Source organism: Mobula hypostoma, chromosome 12 (genome assembly GCF_963921235.1).
Source record: "Mobula hypostoma chromosome 12, sMobHyp1.1, whole genome shotgun sequence".
NCBI lineage: Eukaryota > Metazoa > Chordata > Chondrichthyes > Myliobatiformes > Myliobatidae > Mobula > Mobula hypostoma.
Genome location: NC_086108.1, coordinates 82,843,226 through 82,848,884, shown reverse-complemented (window position 1 = coordinate 82,848,884; position 5,659 = coordinate 82,843,226).

Sequence of the window (5,659 nt, the reverse complement as noted above, 5' to 3'; positions counted from 1 at the left end):
GTAACAAATCCTGAAATATGCACGCAGCATCAATGAGTCAACCCATAATTCAATCCCTCACATGCTTTGAATAAATATATTCCTATCACTTATCCGTGATCTTACTGTAATATATGCCGCTGGGAAGGCCTCTCCCCTCCAAAACTCCAATATATCAAAAAGATCAAACACTTAAAGAGCAATTTTATTACCCCATATGTTTTCAAAGTTCAAAGTAAGTTGCCTCTCAAAGTACGTATATGTCACCACATACTACCCTGAGATTCATTTTCTTGCGGGCATTTGCAGTAGAACAAAGAAGTACAATAGAAGTAATGAAAAACTGCACAAAACCAAAGGCAACCAATAGGGAAAAGAAGACAACCTGAACAAAACCAGAAAAAGCAATGGTAAAAAATAAACAAACAAACAAATAAATCATGATAGTGTAGTGGCTAACTCAATGCTTTACAGTACCAGTGACCCAGATACGTTTCCCACTTCCCATGACCACATCAGTTTCCTCCTGGTACTCCAATTTCCTTCTACAATCCAAAGACGTACTGGTTGGTAAGTAAATTGTCCCATGATTAGGCTAGGACTAAATCAGGGAATAGCTGGACAGTGTGGCTCAAAGGACCAGAAGGGCTTATTCTGCATTGTATCGTAAGACCATAAGATATGGGAGCAGAATTAGGCCATTTGGCCCATCGAATCTGTTCCACCATTTCAAGACCTATCCAATTTTCCTCTCATCCCCAGTCTCCTGCCTTCTCCCTGTATCCTTTCATGCCCTGACCAATTAAGAATCTATAACCCCTGCCTTAAATATAAATAAAGACTTGGCCTCCACAGCTGCCTGTGGCAAAAATTCCACAGATGAACCATTCTCTGGCTAAAGAAATTCCTCTTTATCTCCATTCTCAAAGGATGCCCCTCTATTCTGAGGCTGTGTCCTCTTGTTTTAGACTCCCAATAAATAAATAAATAAATAAATAAATAATATTAGGAAAACCTTGCCTGATATCTGGCAGAACATGACCAATTTCAGCAAGAAAAGTACAAACCAACTTCTGAACTTCAATAACCTCATTTTAGAGATCTTCAATTGACAAAGATATTCCATCTCTCCACTCACATCTTGATGCTGAAAAAAAATCAAACGCATCAAGATGTCAGCTTTATTCTTAAATTAGTTCATGCACATAGGGAAGAGAGTTCAATGAAATATAAAGTCATAAATATTGCATGCCACATGTATTGCAATGCACAAAGATCATTTAACCCTCCTTTTTCAGAATTATTGACAAACTAAGCAGAGTTTAGGCGTAGTCATAGTTATAGTCATACTTTATTGATCCCGGGGGAAATTGGTTTTCATTACAGTTGCACCATAAATAATTAAATAGTAATAAAACCATAAATAGTTAAATAGTAATATATAAATTATGTCAGGAAGTCCAGGACCAGCCTATTGGCTCAGGGTGTCTGACCCTCCAAGGGAGGAGTTGTAAAGTTTGATGGCCACAGGCAGGAATGACTTCCTATGACGCTCTGTGTTGCATCTCGGTGGAATGAGTCTCTGGCTGAATGTACTCCTGTGCCCAACCAGTACATTATGTAGTGGATGGGAGACATTGTCCAAGATGGCATGCAACTTGGACAGCATCCTCTTTTCAGACACCACCGTCAGAGAGTCCAGTTCCATCCCCACAACATCACTGGCCTTACGAATGAGTTTGTTGATTCTGTTGGTGTCTGCTACCCTCAGACAGTTGCCACAGCACACAGCAGCAAACATGATCACACTGGCCACCCCAGACTTGTAGAACATCCTCAGCATCGTCCGGCAGTTGAAGTCCGAGGTGTAAATGGTGAAGAGAAAGGGAGACAAGACAGTCCTCTGTGGAGCCCCAGTGCTGCTGATCACTGTGTCAGACACACAGTGTTGCAAGCACACGTACTGTGGTCTGCCAGTCAGATAATCAAAAATCCATGACACCAGGAAAGCATCCACCTGCATCGCTGTCAGCTTCTCCCCCAGCAGAGCAGGGGGGATGGTGTTGAACGCACTGGAGAAGTCAAAAAACATGACCCTCACAGTGCTCGCTGGCTTGTCCAGGTGGGCGTAGACATGGTTCAGTAGGTAGACGATGGCATCCTCAACTCCTAGTCGGGGCTGGTAGGCGAACTGGAAGGGATCTAAGCGTGGCCTGACCATAGGCCGGAGCAGCTCCAGAACAAGTCTCTCCAGGGTCTTCATGATGTGGGAGGTCAATGCCACCGGTCTGTAGTCATTGAGGCCGCTGGGGAGCGGCGTCTTTGGCACAGGGAAAAGGCAGGACATCTTCCACAGCACAGGAGCCCTCCTGTTTGAATGGGAGTTGCCTCAGCAATAAATAAACATGATCTTACTTTTGGTCATAAAACACAACTCATTTACTATCCTATTGAAACAAAAATTCTAACCTCATATGTGGTCATGCTATAATATAAGGCTTCTCCATTCCTCCAAATTAAAAACAACAAATACAAAAGGAGTGATTTTATTGAAAAAGAGAACAATCTTCTGGAGGGACTCAACGAGTTGAGCAGCATCTGTGGTGGGGGGGGGGATGGGGTGGGGATGAAGGAATTGTCAACGTTTTGGTCTGAAACGTTTTCATCAGGACTGAAACTACTTCTATTGAACCAGGTAGTGCTTCTGCCTTTTAAGTGGCAGAGAGCAGCCAATGAGGCAACGAGACCATGGCCACTGTCTCAGAGATTGAATCATGTCTTATATTGTTTCAAATATTACATATTAGTAGATGCCAAACTGGATAATGATCTTCAACCTGCACTTTTCATGACCAATGCTGCTTTTTTTCTGCTATGAAATATTTGATATTTTTTGTCTGAGTGATATTGATGACTGGTGGTAGTAATAGGGCCTATTAATGTTGCATCTGATTTAGAAGTGTAAAAAATGCGCTGTTCTGAGATAGAAGGATGGAAATCCATGGCCAGTACATGTAGTCATTCAGGGCACTGCTGGGTTGAACAGAGCCTATACTTAGTGACAGGTTAATTTATATAAACTTTCAATTCAGAGCCACATCCCTAAGTATGTTGAGACAGTAGTGACTGAGATAAGGAGGATTCAAGAGTTAATTGCACATGCTGAGCCTGCAATCAGTTGTCCAAAAAAGAACACTGCTTCAGTGCCTTTGACTTTCCATGTGATTCATTCCAACCCGGACGCACCAGTAGGTCTTGTTAGACTTGAAGAGGTGAACTGCTTCAGGGTACCTAACTGGAGTCCATTGCTTGCCAGTGTTGAAGTCCTAAAACAACGCACAGTGCCAATAGAGCTTTGTGGGGAACAGACTTTGGGTAATTTCATTTCAGATATACATTTGTTTAATTTAGTTTAACTGTTACCTTTCATTTGATTCATACTCAAGTATCCCCCCAGAAGATCAGGTAACCAGCCAGAAATGGTTCACTGAAGTCTAGAGTCAGCTGATTTCAGTTAACCATTTCTAGTTGGTTACCTGATTATCTGGTAAGCCCTATGTCCAGCTGACTCTATACCGGCTGAACCTTGATGAGCTGTTGTTGAGAGTTCGATATTTAAAACTATCAGGGAGGACAGTGAAATAGACACTGTTCCTGAAGAGTGGAACACCTCTTCCTGAAGACTGTAGAACTGGTCCGTCAAGAATGACTAGAGGGTGCGGATATCACTGAGGCAGGTGGGCAGAAGCAGAAGATATAACCTGTCTAATAGATAAGGAGTTTTTGCAGCTATGTAAAATACAGGCTGCAGGGAGGATGACTAAACTGGCCACTGCGTCATGATACAAGGGGGAGAATGAATTGAGGAAAATGAAGAGGAAAGTAATTGTGATATGGACTATATACTGATGGGATATGCACTGTTCTCTGAAGTCACATCCTAAACACTGTGGGTCTTGCCAGAATTGGAGTGGAAGAAGTAAAGTTGATTGTTGTGGTCAATGTGGGAAACAACAATGAAGATAAGGTATAGAAGGAAGTTCCATTGAATGTATTTCTACTCCAATTAAAAGGTAAACAACAAAGGTAAAATCTTTAGATTACTACCTGAGCTAAATGCAAATTGGTATTCTGTTCATAGGATCAGAGTACAAAATTAATGAAAGATTGCAGTAGGGAAAGTGCTGTCAGTTCATAAGCATTTAGAACCAGTATAAGGAAAAAAAAGCCATTCTACTGGCTTCATTTGCATTAAACTGTGACAAATGTCTTAAAAACATTGAATAGGGTTGCAGAAAAGGTGAGATAAAATGTACCAAGTTAATGGAAAAAGGTCAAGACCATTGTGAAAGACAACAAAATTGGTGTTAGTGACCTGAGTCTGACAGGACAGAATGTACAAACACAAAACTATGCCTCCAATTAGAATAAAGTAAATGAGTATAATCTACTAGCTGTTGCACAGATGTGCTTGCAAAGTAAGTTTGAGAATTTAAAATATCAAGGATACTTAATTTTTAGAAGAGACAGGTAAAATAGAAGAAATCATGTTAATAAAGAACAAGATATTGGCGATACAAAGGGGATCATAGTTCAGAAAGTGAAGGTATATTATTTGTGTGGAGCTACGAAACAACAGCCAGAAACTCTTTATAAGAGTTGTCTTTGGTTCCTGGCGGTAGTAGTAATGAAGGACATAGTATAAATCATGAAACTAGAGGTGCATTTAAAAAAAATAGTATAATTATGGGGAATGTCATCTAGGAAATCAGTTAACAATAATAGTCTGGAGGATGAATTCATGGAGGGCATAAGAGATTACTTTCTAGATCAGAGGTTGCCAACCTGGGGTCCACAGACCCCTTACTTAATGGTATTGGTCTATGGCATGAAGGTTGGAATCCCCTATATCTAGATTAATATACTGAGGATTTAACAAGGGTATTGGCTATTTCAGATCTAGTATTGTGCAAAGAGAAAGTGTTAGTTAAAATCTGGTGATCAAGGAGCATTTAGGGAAGAGTGATCATAATATGATAAAATCTTACATAAAGATTAAAAATTTCTCTTTATCTCATTTGTGAATTGCCAACCCTTTACTTTGAGTACTTGTTAGGAAATTGAAAGGTACTGGTGTTACCGGGATCTAAATGTCCTGGCAGATCAATCATTGTCAATACAGTGCAGATACAGTAAGCAATTGGGAAGCTAAATGTCACATTAGACTTTATTGAAAAAGAATTCAACTACCACCTATTGAAACCTCTTGTTGAAGTTACAGAGGACTGTGGGGAGCTCACATCTGGAATACCAAGAACAGGGAGTGGTCTCTCCAGCAACACACATCAAAGTTGCTGGTGAACGCAGCAGGCCAGGCAGCATCTCTAGGAAGAGGTACAGTCGATGTTTCGGGCAGAGACCCTTCGTCAGGACTAACTGAAGGAAGAGCTAGTAAGAGATTTGAAAGTGGGAGGGGGAGGGGGAGATCCAAAATGATAGGAGAAGACAGGACAGGAAGGGATGGAGCCAAGAGCTGGACAGTTGATTGACAAAAGAGATATGAGAGGATCATGGGACAGGAGGCCCAGGGAGAAAGAAAAGGGGGGGGGGAGAGCCCAGAGGATGGGCAAGGGGTACAGTGAGAGGGACAGAGGGAGAAAAGGAGAGAGAGAGAGAGAGA